General features: G+C 41.0%; 1 long non-coding RNA gene across 1 annotated transcript in view; it reads left to right on the top strand.

Annotated features, from left to right (window-relative positions):
- Positions 1-1,322: 1,322 nt before the first annotated feature.
- LOC131384106 (uncharacterized) overlaps positions 1,323-18,075 on the top strand; it is an 82,651-nt gene continuing 65,898 nt past the window's right edge. Inside the window, exon 1 of the long non-coding RNA XR_009214629.1 lies at positions 1,323-1,357. This is a non-coding gene — a long non-coding RNA (uncharacterized LOC131384106). The remainder of the gene's footprint in view (positions 1,358-18,075) is intronic.

An 18,075-nucleotide genomic window follows, 5' to 3' on the forward strand; every position in this document is an offset into this window, starting at 1 on the left:
AAATTAAATACAAATTATTAAATAAAAAATAAATAAAAATTCCAAAGTAAGTACCTGGCTCAACAAAGAAACCTCTGTGTAAACCTTGGGCTTTCCTAAAAGAAAAAGCATTTACTCTAACAATTAGCTGTGGGTGCCAGTTAGAATTGGCACTCACAGTCTTTCCAGTTGTTTTCCCTACCAACACTGATTTTGAGCTTTATGTGCCATCTATTTATTGTTGTTGCTCATGTAGTTTTCAAGATTTGCTGAATGCAAATTAGTGCCTTTTTGCACAAAAAGAACCTTAAGAGAAAAGCTCTTTTGTACATAAAAGAGTGCTTTTTTGCATATAAAAATAGTTTTAAGAAAAGAGCTTTAAGAGCTCACAAAAAATATATAGATTCTGGTTTTAGATCCAACACAATAACTTGCATAGCCGAGCAGTTAGTATTTTCTACCGATGACAACAAAGGCGTTAATTTCAGCTACAGAGACATAAACACCCGCTTCTGAGTCTTCCCATGGCACTGGTTTCTACTTTATATCAAATGCAAAGAAAGGGGGTGTCACTTAGGGGGCCTTTTCTTTCCAAGAAACTTACTGCCAGTCCTCTAAGGCAAGAGTCTAAGTGTTGCTTCTGACTCACCAAAGCTACAAAAGAGGCCAGATGTGAAGGCCGTAACATCCGTCACCCCATGATCACCAGGATTGATCTGAATAACTTTGCCTCCTTGGATGGGGGTCGGGGGTTCTCCTCCTTCTGCACTGTTCTACGTTCCCAGAAAGAGCAAATCATTTCTTAGCTTTCATCTTCTGCTGTTTTTGTTTTTTTTTTGAGACGGAGTCTCGCTGTTTCACCCAGGCTGGAGTGCAGTGGCGCAATCTCGGCTCACTGCAGGCTCCGCCCCCCGGGGTTCACGCCATTCTCCTGCCTCAGCCTCCCGCATAGCTGGGACTACAGGCACCCGCCACCTCGCCTGGCTAATTTTTTTTTTTTTTCGTATTTTTAGTGGAGATGGGGTTTCACCGTGTTAGCCAGGATGGTCTCGATCTCCTGACCTCGTGATCCGCCCGCCTCGGCCTCCCAAAGTGCTGGGATTACAGGCGTGAGCCACCGCGCCCGGCCCATCTTCCTCTGTTTTAAATCACTGTATGGATGCCAGCACATAGCATTCGGATGGCTTCCCCTAATGGCACTCAGTGCTTGCAAGTGGGAGGATAAATGCCCCTGTGTGATGCGTAAGGTGATTGTGCCATCAGGATAGTGAATTAGGGTGGGGCTCTTTGTGATACCTAACCTGTCTTTCTTTTTGATTACCCATCTCAAACACCATCCTCATTTTGGCCAGGGCTGATGGAAGGCCAGGCCCCAAAGGTAGGAGGCTGATGCTCAAATCTCCTAATGGAGCTTGACAGCAGTAGGATTAAAAGCACAAGTGCAGCACCCAGAAAGCAGTGCGGGAAGGCATATGCATCTTTGCTATCCCCATTCTCATGCTATCAGCTCTTTCTTTTAGAGAGCTGAACCATAAAGATAAATCTTTTCATAGAAACAGAAGTTAAAAAAATTACAAATGATGAAAGGGCTTTGGAGAGTGGGAAAAGAGGACAGAAGTAAACTTCGCTGTGGTATTTCTAGGGGCCGTGAGCTGGGCTTGTCTGTAGAATAAATCCCTTTGGGGAAGCAGAGATATCAGTATGCAAAGGACAAAATGACAATTGCAGTAATGCTTCTCTGATAGCTAGATTCATTTGTAAAACCAGGCCAACTCTGAAAGCAGCTACTGACTTATTCTCTTAGAACAAGTAACAACTGTTACAGGCAACTAGGAGCCTTCTGAGAATGGCCCAGCTTGGTGACTTTCCTCTGACATCCTTAGCATTGTACCTCTTGGGTCTACATCTCCACATTTGGCACTGAATTATTGTTGCTTTGCTCTGTTGTTGAACTGTTTCACCTGGGTATCCCTTGCTTCCCCAGTGAAACTCTAAGATCCTTGAGGGTAGAACAATGTATTAAAACTAATTTAAAAATATTTACAGAGTGTCTATATTATGCACCTAACTGGAGGGAATTCAAATAAGTGTAAGGGGCTCACAATTATAGTTGGCAAAATAAAACACACATAGAACACCTATATGGCAATGCAAGGCAATGACTGGTTGAAGTCACAAATACATAGGATATATTATCAATATACACCAAGTTTCTTTGGAAAGAGAGACTGTTCTAAAGAAACAACAAGGGAGGACTTTGAGAAGCAAGAAGTCCAAGAAGAGAAGCCTCAGTATGCTCCCTTTCAGCTGGCAGGAAGAAAAACAAAAGGGTCCGTTCTGATCCTGTGTCCTTGAAGATGAGAGAAATGTTGTCTTTCCAGACCAATAGCTAATCAACCAGCTACAAACAGATGCATGTACTGAGAAGATGGGGTTAACTGACACTTTAACAGGACTTATATGCTGCACATATGCCCAGGTCTTGACACAAACGTATATCGATGTCTTGGGGAGTGAGCTGGCACTCTGAGGAAAGGCACTACAGTGACTTCAGGACAAAAACCATTTAGTCCTCTTTGCCTTCTGCGAGGGTAGCTAGTTTACCTTGATTGTAGATTAAACCAGTAGCTTTATTATTTTGCCACCGTGGCTAATCTTTGGCGGTTTAAGTGCTCCTAAATAGTGAAAACTGGGGAAATGTGTCTATTTGGCAGACACTGAGCAAACAAAAGACCAAAAACAAATCACAAACCCACAAATATCAACCCTCCCAAATTATCACAGGGAGATATGGAGATGCCAGAAAACCCATCTGGAGACCACGAATTCACTGGGTGCTCTTACATCTGTGCTATGATCAAAATGAAGCTGGCACAGAAGCCGCAGAGAGAAAAAGGAGAAAGATCACTTACTGCCTGATGTCCTGTGCCTGGCAGCACCCTCAAAGCACTCTTTCAGGCTGAAATGAGCTGTCATCTCACTGCATCCTGCCAGCACCAAATGCATTCCGACAGGCCACTTAAAACACAAAACTCTTCCATTTACAATTCCTGAAAAAGTAACTTTTGTCTGTAGTGGCCAAAGATACAGTCATTCATAACTGTGGATGACCCTCTGAATCACCATGTACATTCCTAGGACTCAAATAAGATGATCACAGTTTGGAAACATTTTTAGGAAAAAATGAACTTTGAATAGACGTACAAGGGACTAAGGATAGTAAACATAATATTAAGAATAGGGATGTACTTACTATGTGACAGGCACTGGGCTCAGCATGTCAGAGGGGCTATTTCATTTAACCTGTGCAACAATATTCCAGCTACTGTCTCCTTTTTCTGCCCACTCACAGCAAAATCTCTGGAGTTGTCTAACATCATCTCATTTCCCATTGATTATTCCACCCACTATAATCAAGCTCCTATCTTTACCCTCCATTCTTAAAGTCACCAACTTTCTTATGTTGGCAAATCTATTAATAGTAGACACATCCCTACATCTTACTGCATCCTTAATATTTTGTCAGTGTTTGACAGCACTCACTGTGTTTTTCTTGGGAGCTTCTCTTCTTTATGCTTCCAAAACACCACACAGTTACTCAATTCAAGATTATGTCAGTGGTCTCTTGGTGCTTCTAGAATAATATCCTAACTCCCCACCGTGACCTAGAAGCCTGATGTGACGTAGCTTCTGTCTGCTACCACCACCTTCTCGTCCCCGGCCACCATCTCTTGATCACTTCATGGTGGCCATGTAAGCCTCCTTTCTGTTCCTCAGACAATCCAATCTCAGGACCTTTGCACCTGCTGTTCATGCTGCCTGGAAAGCTCTTCTTCCATGCCACCCTTGTAGAGTGGGTTCTTCTTAATCTTCAGACTTCAAGTTAATGTCACTTCCCTAGAGTGGCCTTTCTTGACCACACCATCCAAAGTGTCCCCTGACCACCCCTACCTGCAGTTATGTTCTCCACTCGCATGTTTGTTTCAGAGCACTTATTAACTTTAAATATCTGCGCCACCTGTTTGATTGTCTCTCTCCCTTACTAGGCTGTAAGCTGCATAGCCATGGGAGTTTGTCTAGATTTATTGCATGTCTCCAGTGCCTAATAGTGAGTTAGCACATAGGAAGAGTTCAATAATTACCAGTTAAATTAATGCATGTTACTTTAACCCCATATTATGCTGAGAAAGCTGAGGTTCAGAGATTGCACATTTCTAAGTTTTTGAGCTAAGATTTAATCCCAAGTGTTCAGAGTCCACACTCTTAAAACCATTACGTAATAGTGTTCCAGGGCAATCTTGCTACTAGGACTTAGTTACAGCTTCAGAGGAAAAAAAAACCACATTTCTTTATTTTATAGGGGTTTATAAGGTTTGACAAAAGTGACTTTTAAGGTTTGTGATATTGTCTGTTTGATATCTGAATCTCCTTCATTCAGTCAACAAACATGGCCCCTGTAGGCTCCATGAAAGTGAATACTGTGTCTGTACCCTAGATCCTGGGTGTGTTCCTGGCACATGATAACCCTTTTAACAATTATTTATTGAAGAAAACATATATTGACATTTATCAGGCATTCTGCTTAGCACAGGAGAGAAAAACCTATTTGAGAATATTCCCCTGGCATCCAAGAGCTCATATTTGCTGTTTCTCAAAGAGTAGTCCCAGAACCACCAGCATCAGTACCACTTGGTGTGCTTGCTGAAATTCAGATTTCCTGGATTCAACCTAAGGCCTAATAAAAATCAGCTTTCTGCCTGATGCTTATGCATCCTGAGCTTTGAGATCCACTCCTCTCTAGGGAGGCAGTCATTTAAACAGCCTTCTCCAATAAAGCATGATCAGTTTTCAAAAAGGGTAGCATGGAATCTGATGGAACCAAAAAGAACACACAATCCAGACAGATGAGGTAGAGCTGGTAGCAGTTTCCTGGAGATGATTCCCTAAGCTGAATTAGCCAGAGGAAGGGGAAGAGGAAAGCCACTTTAGGCAAAGGGAGCAGCTTATTCAAAAGCAAGGGGGGTTGCTCTCAGAGGATAGGTTGTGAGGGTGAGTGGAAAGAGAAGTAGAACAAATGGGACTTGGAGCTGGATTGTGAAGGGCCTTCCCTGTATATTTTGCAGAGGAACTTGGACTTACTCTTGAAAGCAATGGAATCATTAATTTGTAGTGGCACCAGTTTGCACAGAGTATGATTTTTCCCCAATAGTATGTGGTATCTTGCCTGTATGAATGGTGAAGGCAGATTCACATCAATCCAGGATTATGTTTTGACCCATGGGTAGAGAAAAAGACAAAAAGAATAAGGAATTCAGAGCTGACCAGAGTGGTTAGAATGGCTGGAGAGAAAATGAAGGGAAACGCAGGAAAAGCTGCTGAGAGAAGTCAGAAAGGTGAAAGGACCCATGTGTGGATGGGTGAAGATGTGTGGTGGTGATAAGGGAGCTAAAGAGCCAGAAGAATGGGAGGTTGTCGTTAGAAAGCAGGATGCTTGAGTTTCCTATTTCAGAAGTTGAATAGCTCCTGATGGCAATGAAAACCAGAATGTAGCTGGGGGCACGAGGGGATGGAGTGAAGATGAAAATCACTGGAAACAAGGTGAAGACACTGCAAGGCTAAGTCACTGAATGGGTCTTCAACATGAACAGTTTAGTCATCCAAGACAATAGCGTAAACTGGGTCAGAAAGAAGGACTACAAGTCAGGAGCAAAGTCTTTGTCAACTAATTTTTTACAAATTTCCCATTCCCGATGTTCCATTGCTCATGAATTTTTCTATTCTCATTTAACAAATATTTGAATGCATATTCTTTTTCTTTAACCACTTCTCCCTTGGCATGGTCAGGAACTTAGTCAATGATTAAGATGGTATTATATAAATGGCATTGGGAATCTGGATAGTCATAAAAAATATTAAGTTGGGGCTGGGTGCGGTGGCTCACGCCTGTGATCCCAGTACTTTGGGAGGCTGAGGTAGGTGGATCACCTGAGGTCAGGAGTTCGAGAGCAGCCTGGCCAACATGGTGAAACCCCGTCTGTACTAAAAATACAAAATTAGCCAGGTATGGTGATGCTGGTAATTCCAGCTACCCGGGAGGCTGAAGCAGGAGAATTGCTCAAACCTGGGAGATGGAGGCTGCAGTGAGCTGAGATAGGGCCATTGCTCTCCAGCCTGGGCAACAAAAGCAAAACTCCATCTCAAAAAAAAAAAAAAAAAAGTTGGATTCCTAACTTATTTCTTAGTAAGAATAAATCTCACATAGATCAAAGATTTAGACTTAAAAATAAATATCTTTTTCTTATAATTTTAGAGTTCAGTAGGACTTTTAAGCATAACACCAAACTCAGAAGCCATACAGGAAGAGGTCAATAGACTATGTGGACTCACATAATAGACTCCGAAAATATACAAACCACACAATAGACAACAAAACTACATATGCTGTATAAGTTTATAAAATTTGATACATGTAAAAGTACAAACACATGCAACAAATTAGGAAAATATTTACAATATATATGACAAACAAAACTCTAAATTCTTAATGTATAGAGCTCCTACATATTAAAGAAAAAGACCAATAACAATAGAAAAATAGGCAGATGTACAGCAAGTACACAGAAAAGGAAACACGAATGAATTTTAAACATAAAATAATGCCAAACCTCATTTGTAACAAGATAAATGCAAATTAAGGCCCTGAGACACAATTTTTCACCTGTCAGAAATATTAAAGTCTGCTTAACACTGAGTGGATGAGGCAGAAACAGGGACTCTAATATACGTTTGGGGTTATAAATTGGTGTAAATTAGGAACAATTTGGTAATAGCTTTCAAAATTAAAAATGTTTATACTATTTGAGCTAACAAGTCCGTTTCTAGTAATTTATTCTGCAGACACACTAGCACCTCTGTACAAAGATGTTCATTAAAGCATTGTTTGCCATAGAAAAACACTGGAAACAGACAATGTTTACTAGTAGAGGATTAGAAGTAAATTATGGTGTAGCAATAAAAGACAAGACTGTGCAGCAGTCAAAATGAGAAAGTCTGTAAGTGTCTAGTTAGACATACTGTTAAGGTTTTTTTAAGCAAGATGCAAAACACTACATAGAGCATGTTGTTATTTGCTATATATAAAAATATATAAATAGGGCCAGGTGCAGTGGCTCACGCCTGTAATCCCAGCAGTTTGGGAAGCCGAGGTGGGCAGATCATGAGGTCAGGAGATCAAGACCATGCTGGCCAACATGGTGAAACCCCATCTCTACTAAAATACAAAAAAATTAGCCAGGGGTGGTGGCGGGTGCCTGTAATCTCAGCTACTGGGGAGGCTGAGGCAGGGAAATCACTTAAACCCAGGAGGCGGAGGTTGCAGTGAGCTGAGATCATGCCACTGTGCTCCAGCCTGGTGACAGAGTAAGACTCCGTCTCAAAAAAAAATCTCTGTCTCTATACATATCTATATAGACAACTATATAGATATATATATGCCAGATGTGGTGGCTCACGCCTGTAATCTCAGCACTTTGGGAGGCTGAGGCGGATGAATAGCTGAGGTCAGGAATTCGAGACCAGCCTGGCCAACATGGTGAAACCCTGTCTCTACTAAAAATACAAAAATTAGCAAGCATTGTGGCACATGCCTGTAATCTCAGCTACTCAGGAGGCTGAGGCAGGAGAATCACTTGAACCCAGGAGGTGGAGGTTGCAGTAAGATGAGATAGCACCACTGCACTCCAGCCTGGGCAACAGATCGAGACCCTGTCTCAAAAAAAATTTTTTTAAAAATGTATATATACCCATTCGTATCTATACGTGTGTGTGTGTGTGTGTGTGTGTGTGTGTGTGTGTGTGTAGATCCTCTGAAAGGATGTTAAAATGGAAAGAGTATCCCTGCTTCTACCTAAGGCCAAGCCCTCCTCTTGTGCCCTGTTCCTATCTCCTCTTACCTTCTCAAGGACTTTATTTTTGAAATGATCTGCTTTCTTTCCTGAATTCATTTCTTTTTCTTTTAGATTACTTCATGTGCATATAAACATGCCTTAATATAATACATTTTAAGAAAAACTCCCCTCGATGCACATTTCCCATTACCTGGGCTCTGCTGCTTCTCTCACATATTTTTAAATCAATATTCCTCTAGCGGATTAGTTGTAATTTTTATATCCCCTCAACCCATTTCAACTGAGCTTTTGACTGTACCAGTTCACTGAAACAATTGGCAAGGTCACCAATCACCGTTACTTGGTGGGCCAATAGTCAACACTTTGTTGCTATCTCACTTGAGCTTTCTACAGCATTTGACGTGGCTGACAACGCCTTCATTCTTGAAATCCTCATCTTTTCTAAGTTTTATGAAACCATACTCATCTGGTTTTTCTCCTACCTCAAAGCTGCTCCTTCTCAGGCTATTTTATTTTTGTCATACCCAAAGCTATTTTGTTTCTCTTCACGCTAGAATGTAAGCTCATTGAGGACAGGGACTCTATTTTGTTCATGGCTTTATCCTCAGGACCTAGAACAGTGCCTGGCAACACTCCCCCTGGGATAAGAAATTTGATGACTAGGCCGGGCGCAGTGGCTCACATCTACAATCCCAGCACTTTAGGAGGCTGAGATGGGCAGATCACCTGAGGTTGGGAGTTCAAGACCGCCTGACCAACATGGAGAAACCCTGTCTCTACTAAAAATACAAAATTAGCCAGTGGTGGTGGCACATGCCTGTAATCCCAGCTACTTGGGAGGCTGAGGGAGGAGAATCACTTGAACCTGTGAGGTGGAGGTTGCGGTGAGCTGAGATCACGCTATCGCATGCCAGCCTGGGCAACAAGAGTGAAACTCTGTCTCAAAAAAAAAAAAAATTTGATGATTAAAGAAAATGGATGGAGACTTTTTTCTATAGGACCCCTTTGAATATTTTATGTTTTGTACGACTTGTACATACTAGCTATAAAAATAACAATTACACACAATTCCTCAATCATTGAATTTTACAATATGGGAAGTTGAAGAATCTTGAGAGTCATTCAGTCCTCTTCTCTACCTCTTACAGGGCCATACCAAAAAAGTCTCACTCTGTAACCCAGGCTGGAGTGCAGTGGCAGGGTTTTGGCTCACTGCAACCTCCACCTCCAGTTCAAGTGATTATCCTGCCTCAGCCTTCCAAGTAGCTGGGACTACAGGTGTGTGTCACCAGGCCCAGCTAATTTTTTTTTGTATTTTTAGTAGAGACAGCGTCTCACCATATTGCCCAGGCCGGTCTTGGACTCCTGGCTTCAACTGATCTGCTCACCTCGGCCTCCCAAAGTGCCAGGATTGCAGGCATGACACCGCACCCAGCCAGGAAGTGATTTTTATAGGTCCCCTTTGGCTTTGGTTTTCTTCCCATCTCACCCAAACCCAGATGTATTATCAGTTGTTTCATTAGACATTGTCAGTAGCTATTCATGAATCTAAGAAAATGTTTTACTTGTGAAAAATGGAATTTTTCATCAACCCTATAGTCATGCAGCGAGATTCCTTGATGTTGATTGTCCTCGGAAACTGGGAGACAATTCAGGTTTTATAAAACCTGGCCTGGGTTCTTGGCCACAGATGCAAACCTATCTATAATTAAACAGCTGATAACTTCGCAGGGAAGAAAGGTGATTTGTGAGCTCAATGTGATTCGTGAGCCCAAGACAGATTCAGGGTGGTATATGCCCGTCTCTCTGCTAAAATGTCAGACATGGCCTCTTGTAGGTCTGAACCAAATGGTGGGAGTCATTACTGAGGTAAGAAGATCATAAATCATGGAAACAGATTGAGGCACTCCTCAGGGTTCTTGTCACAAGTCATTCTTCTTTTTCTGGGACCTACTGTTCTTGGGACAACTCTGGAGAGTTCGTGTCCTAATACTTGCCAAGACTGAGGTTGTGAGCAAGAGAGTTACATAATGCTATTGAGTGATTAAGGAGATTGCTGATAGTCACTAGAATTCACATTTCCTTTCAGATTACCCAATATTAATCCTCATTCAAATTCTTTTTATTTTTTACATATTCCATGGCTACCATTAGGGAAAACTAGTAATTTCTAAAGGGTTAGGGGCTCAGACATAAATTGATATAGTGACGGGAAAGTAAATAACGTTTATTGACTACCTCCTACATGCCTGACACATTTGAGATTTTGGCATGAGTTTGGGAAAAGAAGCATCAGTGACCAATATACTTTGTAAATATTCTCCATGAAATATGAGAAGTAGACAGCAATTATTCTTATAATATGGCAGATCAATCTTGGTATAGAATCAAATGACTTACAATGAAAGGCATCTGGATTTCCTAATTCTGGTATCTAATGTTGTATTCTAACAACTAGAAAGTCCTAAACATCTAAACCAGAGATATATACCATTTTCATCACCACAAAAAGAAACTCCATACAAATTAGTAGCCTCTCCCTGTTCTCCTCTCCCACCAGCTGCTGAAAATCAGTAATTGACTTTCTGTCTGTATGCATTTGCCCATTCTGTATATTTCATATGAATGCAATCATCCAATATGTAGCCTTTTGTGTCTGGCTTCTTTCACTTACCATAATTGCAAGATTCATCCATGTTGTAGCATGAATCAGTACTTTATTCCTTTTTATGGCTAAATAATATTCCATTGTATGGATATACCCCATTTTGTTTATCCATCGATCAGTTGTCATGAGTCAGTAATTTGGGTTGTTTCCACTTTTTGGCTATTACAAATAATGCTTTTATGAGCAATCATTTACAAGTTTTTGTAAGAATATAACTTTTCATTTCTCTTAGTATATAGCTAGGAGTGAAATTTCTGGGTCATATGGTAATTCCATATTTAGTTAGACTGTTTTCCAAAGTGACTATATCATTTTACATTCTCACCAGCAGTGTATGAGGGTTCCAGTTTCTCCACATCCTCACCAACACTTATTATCTGTCTATTATAGCCAGGCTAGTGAGTGTGGGGTAAAGTATTATGTTGCGGTTTTGCTTTGTATTTGCCTAATGACTAATAATGTTCAGCACCTTTTCATGTGTTTGTGGGACATTTGTTTATCTCTCTTGGAGAAATGTCTATTCATATTATTTGTCCATTTTAATGGAGCTATTTGCCTTTTTATTGAGTTATAAGAGTTCTTTATTTTTTTTTATATTTTTTATTATACTTTAGGGTTTTAGGGTACATGTGCACAAAGTGCAGGTTTGTTACATATGTATCCATGTGCCATGTTGATTTCTTGCACCCATTAACTCATCATTTAGCATTAGGTGTATCTCCTAATGCTGTCCCTCCCCCCTCCCCCCACCCCACAACAGTCCCCGGAGTGTGATGTTCCCCTTCCTGTGTCCATGAGTTCTCATTGTTCAATTCCCACCTATGAGTGAGAACATGCGGTGTTTGGTTTTTTGTCCTTGCGATAGTTTACTGAGAATGATGTTTTCCAGTTTCATCCATGTCCCTACAAAGGACATGAACTCATCATTTTTTATGGCTGCATAGTATTCCATGGTGTATATGTGCCACATTTTCTTAATCCAGTCTATCATTGTTGGACATTTGGGTTGGTTCCAACTCTTTGCTATTGTGAATAGTGCTGCAATAAACATACGTGTGCATGTGTCTTTATAGCAGCATGATTTATAGTCCTTTGGGTATATACCCAGTAATGGGATGGCTGGGTCAAATGGTATTTCTAGTTCCAGATCCCTGAGGAATCGCCACACTGACTTCCACAATGGTTGAACTAGTTTACAGTCCCACCAACAGGGTAAAAGTGTTCCTATTTCTCCACATCCTCTCCAGCACCTGTTGTTTCCTAATTTTTTAATGATGGCCATTCTAACTGGTGTGAGATGGTATCTCACTGTGGTTTTGATTTGCATTTCTCTGATGGCCAGTGATGATGAGCATTTCTTCATGTGTTTTTTGGCTGCATAAATGTCTTCTTTTGAGAAGTGTCTGTTCATGTCCTCTGCCCACTTTTTGATGGGGTTTGTTTTTTTCTTGTAAATTTGTTTGAGTTCATTGTAGATTCTGGATATTAGCCCTTTGTCAGATGAGTAGGTTGCAAAAATTTTCTCCCATTCTGTAGGTTGCCTGTTCACTCTGATGATAGTTTCTTTTGCTGTGCAGAAGCTCCTTAGTTTAATGAGATCCCATTTGTCGATTTTGGCTTTTGTTGCCATTGCTTTTGGTGTTTTAGACATGAAGTCCTTGCCCACGCCTATGTCCTGAATGGTATTGCCTAGGTTTTCTTGTAGGATTTTAATGGTTTTAGGTCTAACATATAAGTCTTTAATCCATCTTGAATTAATTTTTGTATAAGGTGTAAGGAAGGGATCCAGTTTCAGCTTTCTACATATGGCTAGCCAGTTTTCCCAGCACCATTTATTAAATAGGGAATCCTTTCCCCATTTCTTGTTTTTGTCAGGTTTGTCAAAGATCAGATAGTTGTAGCTATGCAGCATCATTTCTGAGGGCTCTGTTCTGTTCCATTGATCTATGTCTCTGTTGTGGTACCAGTACCATGCTGTTTTGGTTACTGTAGCCTTGTAGTATAGTTTAAAGTCAGGTAGCGTGATGCCTCCAGCTTTGTTCTTTTGGCTTAGGATTGACTTGGCGATGCGGGCTCTTTTTTGGTTCCATATGAACTTTAAAGTAGTTTTTTCCAATTCTGTGAAGAAAGTCATTGGTAGCTTGATGGGGATGGCATTGAATCTATAAATTACCTTGGGCAGTATGGCCATTTTCACGATATTGATTCTTCCAACCCATGTTCTTCCATTTGTTTGTATCCTCTTTTATTTCATTGAGCAGTGGTTTGTAGTTCTCCTTGAAGAGGTCCTTCACATCCCTTGTAAGTTGGATTCCTAGGTATTTTATTCTCTTTGAAGCAATTGTGAATGGGAGTTCACTCATGATTTGGCTCTCTGTTTGTCTGTTATTGGTGTACAAGAATGCTTGTGATTTTTGTACATTAATTTTGTATCCTGAGACTTTGCTGAAGTTGCTAATCAGCTTAAGGAGATTTTGGGCTGAGACAGTGGGGTTTTCTAGATATACAATCATGTCATCTGCAAACAGGGACAATTTGACTTCCTCTTTTCCTAATTGAATACCCTTTATTTCCTTCTCCTGCCTGATTGCTCTGGCCAGAACTTCCAGCACTATGTTGAAAAGGAGCGGTGAGAGAGGGCATCCCTGTCTTGTGCCAGTTTTCAGAGGGAATGCTTCCAGTTTTTGCCATTCAGTATGATATTGGCTGTGGGTTTGTCGTAGATAGCTCTTATTATTTTGAGATATGTCCCATCAATACCTAATTTATTGAGAGTTTTTAGCATGAAGGGTTGTTGAATTTTGTCAAAGGCCTTTTCTGCATCTATTGAGATAATCATGTGTTTTTTGTCTTTGGTTCTGTTTATATGCTGGATTACATTTATTGATTTGCATATGTTGAACCAGCCTTGCATCCCAGGGATGAAGCCCACTTGATCATGGTGGATAAGCTTTTTGATGTGCTGCTGGATTCGGTTTGCCAGTATTTTATTGAGGATTTTTGCATCAATGTTCATCAAGGATATTGGTCTGAAATTCTCTTTTTGGGTTATGTCTCTGCCAGGTTTTGGTATCAGGACGATGCTGGCTTCGTAAAATGTGTTAGGGAGGATTCCCTCTTTTTCTATCGATTGGAATAGTTTCAGAAGGAATGGTACCAGTTCCTCCTTGTACCTCTGGTAGAATTCAGCTGTGAATCCATCAGGTCCTGGACTCTTTTTAGTTGGTAAGCTATTGATTATTGCCACAATTTCAGAACCTGTTATTGGTCTATTCAGAGATTCAACTTCTTCCTGGTTTAGTCTTGGGAGGGTGTATTTGTCAAGGAATTTATCCATTTCTTCTAGATTTTCTAGTTTATTTGCATAGAGGTGTTTGTAGTATTCTCTGATGGTAGATTGTATTTCTGTGGGATCGGTGGTGATATCCCCTTTTTCGTTTTTTATTGCATCTATTTGATTCTTCTCTCTTTTCTCCTTTATTAGTCTTGCTAGCAGTCCATCAATTTTGTTGATCTTTTCAAAAAACCAGCTCCTGGATTCATTAATTTTTTGAAGGGTTTTTTGTGTCTCTATTTCCTTCAGTTCGTCTCTGATTTTAGTTATTTCTAGCCTTCTGCTAGCTTTTGAATGTGTTTGCTCTTGCTTTTCTAGTTCTTTTAATTGTGATGTTAGGGTGTCAATTTTGGATCTTTCCTGCTTTCTCTTGTGGGCATTTAGTGCTATAAATTTCCCTCTACACACTGCTTTGAATGTGTCCCAGAGATTCTGGTATGTTGTGTCTTTGTTCTCGTTGATTTCAAAGAACATTTTTATTTCTGCCTTCATTTCATTATGTACCCAATAGTCATTCAGGAGCAGGTTGTTCAGTTTCCATGTAGTTGAGTGGTTTTGAGTGAGTTTCTTAATCCTGAGTTCTAGTTTGATTGCACTGTGGTCTGAGAGACAGTTTGTTATAATTTCTGTTCTTTTACATTTGCTGAGGAGAGCTTTACTTCCAACTATGTGGTCAGTTTTGGAATAGGTGTGGTGTGGTGCTGAAAAAATGTATATTCTGTTGACTTGGGGTGGAGAGTTCTGTAGATGTCTATTAGGTCCACTTTATGTAGAGCTGAGTTCAATTCCTGGATATCCTTGTTAACTTTCTGTCTCATTGATCTGTCTAATGCTGACAGTGGGGTGTTAAAATCTCCCATTATTATTGTGTGGAAGTTTAAGTCCCTTTGTAGGTCACCGAGGACTTGCTTTATGAATCTGGGTGCTCCTGTGTTGGGTGCATATATATTTAGGATAGTTAGCTCTTCTTGTTGAATTGATCCCTTTACCATTATGTAATGGCCTTCTTTGTCTCTTTTGATCTTTGTTGGTTTAAAGTCTATTTTATCAGAGACTAGGATTGCAACCCCTGCCTTTTTTTGTTTTCCAGTTGCTTGATAGATCTTCCTCCATCCCTTTATTTTGAGTCTATGTGTGTCTCTGCACGTGAGATGGGTTTCCTGAATACAGCACACTGATGGGTCCTGACTCCTTATCCAGTTTGCCAGTCTGTGTCTTTTGATTGGAGCATTTAGCCCATTTACATTTAACATTAATATTGTTATGTGTGAATCTGATCCTGTCATTATGATGTTAGTTGGTTATTTTGCTCGTTAGTTGCTATAGTTTCTTCCTAGCCTCGATGGTCTTTACAATTTGGCATGATTTTGCAGTGGCTGGTACTGGTTGTTCCTTTCCATGTTTAGTGCTTCCTTCAGGAGCTCTTTTAGGGCAGGCCTGGTGGTGACAAAATCACTCAGCGTTTGCTTGTCTGTAAAGTATTTTATTTCTCCTTCACTTATGAAGCTTAGTTTGGCTGGATATGAAATTCTGGGTTGAAAATTCTTTTCTTTAAGAATGTTGAATATCGGCCCCCACTCTCTTCTGGCTTGTAGAGTTTCTGCTGAGAGATCAGCTGTTAGTCTGATGGGCTTCCCTTTGCGGGTAACCCGACCTTTCTCTCTGGCTGCCCTTAACATTTTTTCCTTCATTTCAACTTTGGTGAATCTGACAATTATGTGTCTTGGAGTTGCCCTTCTCGAGGAGTATCTTTGTGGCGTTCTCTGTATTTCCTGAATCTGAATGCTGGCCTGCCTTGCTAGATTGGGGAAGTTCTCCTGGATAATATCTTGCAGAGTGTTTTCCAACTTGGTTCCATTCTCCCCATCATTTTCAGGTACACCAATCAGACGTAGGTTTGGTCTTTTCACATAGTCCCAAATTTCTTGGAGACTTTGTTCATTTCTTTTTATTCTTTTTTCTCTAAACGTCCCTTCTCTCTTCATTTCATTCATTTCATCTTCCATCAGCGATACCCTTTCTTCCAGTTGATCGCATCTGCTACTGAGGCTTCTGCAATCTTCGCGTAGTTCTCGAAACTTGGCTTTCAGCTCCATCAGCTCCTTTAAGCCCTTCTCTCCATTGGTTATTCTAGTTATCCATTCTTCTAATATTTTTTCAAAGTTTTTAACTTCTTTGCTATTGTTTTGAATTTCCTCTCGTAGCTCAGAGTAGTTTGATCGTCTGAAGCCTTCTTCTCTCAACTCATCAAAGTCATCCTCCATCCAGCTTTGTTCCGTTGCTGGTGAGGAACTGCATTCCTCTGGAGGAGGAGAGGTGCTCTGTTTTTTAGAGTTTCCAGTTTTTTTGCTCTGTTTTTTCCCCATCTTTGTGGTTTTATCTACTTTTTGTCTTTGATGATGTTGATGTACAGATGGGTTTTTGGTGTGGATGTCCTTTCTGTTTGTTAGTTTTTCTTCTACCAGACAGGACCCTCAGCTGCAGGTCTGTTGGAGTTTACTAGAGGTCCACTCCAGACCCTGTTTGGCTGGGTGTCAGCAGCGGTGGCTGCAGAACAGCGGATTTTCGTGAGACCACAAATTCAGCTGTCTGATAGTTCCTCTGGAAGTTTTGTCTCAGAGGAGTACCCGGTTGAATGAGGTGTCAGTCTGTCCCTACTGGGGGGGTGCCTCCCAGTTAGGCTGCTCAGGGGTGAGGGACCCACTTTAGGAGGCAGTCTGTCCGTTCTCAGATCTCCAGCTGCATGCTGGGAGAACCACTACTCTCTTCAAAGCTGTCAGTCAGACAGGGACATTTAAGTCTGTGGAGGTTCTTGCTGAGTTTTTGTTTGTCTGTGCCCTGCCCCCAGAGGTGGAGCCTACAGAGGCAGGCAGGCCTCCTTGAGCTGTGGTGGGCTCCACCCAGTTCAAGCTTCCTGGCTGCTTTGTTTACCTAAGCAAGCCTGGGCAATGGTGGGCGCCCCTCCCCCAGCCTGGCTGCCGCCTTGCAGCTTGATCTCAGACTGCTGTGCTAGCAATCAGCAAGACTCCGTGGGCATAGGACCCTCCAAGCCAGGTGCGGGACACAATCTCCTAGTGTGCCGTTTTCCAGGCCCGTTGGAAAAGCGCAGTATTAGGATGGGACTGACCCTATATTCCAGGTGCAGTCTGTTTCCCCTTTCTTTGACTAGGAAAGGGAACTCCCTGACCCCTTGCGCTTCCTGAGTGAGGCAATGCCTCGCCCTGCTTTGGCTCGCGCACAGTGCGCTTCACCGACTGTCCTGCACCCACTGTTAGGCACTCCCTAGTGAGATGAAACCGGTACCTCAAGCAGAAATGCAGAAATCACCCGTCTTCTGTGTCGCTGGGGCTGGGAGCTGGAGACCGGAGCTGTTCTTATTCGGCCATCTTGGCTCCACCCCGAGTTCTTTATGTATTTTATATGCAAGTTCCTTATCATATATATGACTTGCAAAAATCTCTCCCATTCTGTGGGCTGTCTTTTCACTTTCTTGAAGGTGTCTTTTTGAAGCATGAAAGTTACTAATTTAGGTGAAGTCCAATTTATGTATTTTTTATTTTGACGTCCTAATTTTTCTTTTGTTGCCTGCGTTTTTGGTATCATAACCAAGAAATAATTGTCAAATCCAAAATCACAAAGATTTATGCTCGCTTTTTTCCCTAAGAGTTGTATAGTTTCAGCTCTTATTGATCAATTTTTAGTTAATTTTGTATATAGTGTTTGATAGGGTCCAACTTCCTTCTTTTGCATGTGTCTATCCATTTGTTTCAGAACCATTTGTTGAAAAGATGACCCTTTCCCCATGAATAATCCTGATACCCTTGTCAAAAATTAATTGTAAATGTATGGGTTTACTTCTAGACCATCAATTCTATTCCATTGTTTTATATGTCTATCTTTATACAAGTACCACACAGTCTTGATTACAGTAGATTTATAGAGAGTTTTGAAATCTGAAAGTGTGAATCCTCTAACTTTGTTCCTTTTTTGTGCTTTCCAAGATTGTTTTGGCTATTTAGTGTCCCTTGTATTTACATATGAAATTTAGGATCAGCTTGTCAATTTCCACAAAAAGCCAGCTGGGATTTTGATAAGGATTGCATTGAATGTGTAGATCAATTTGAAAAGTATTGGCATCTTAACATGCTACAAAGCTTGCTCCTCTTACCAGGTTTCAGCAATTTTTC

The sequence above is a fragment of the Hylobates moloch genome, unplaced genomic scaffold, assembly GCF_009828535.3.
Source record: "Hylobates moloch isolate HMO894 unplaced genomic scaffold, HMol_V3 SCAFFOLD_8, whole genome shotgun sequence".
Lineage (NCBI taxonomy): Eukaryota > Metazoa > Chordata > Mammalia > Primates > Hylobatidae > Hylobates > Hylobates moloch.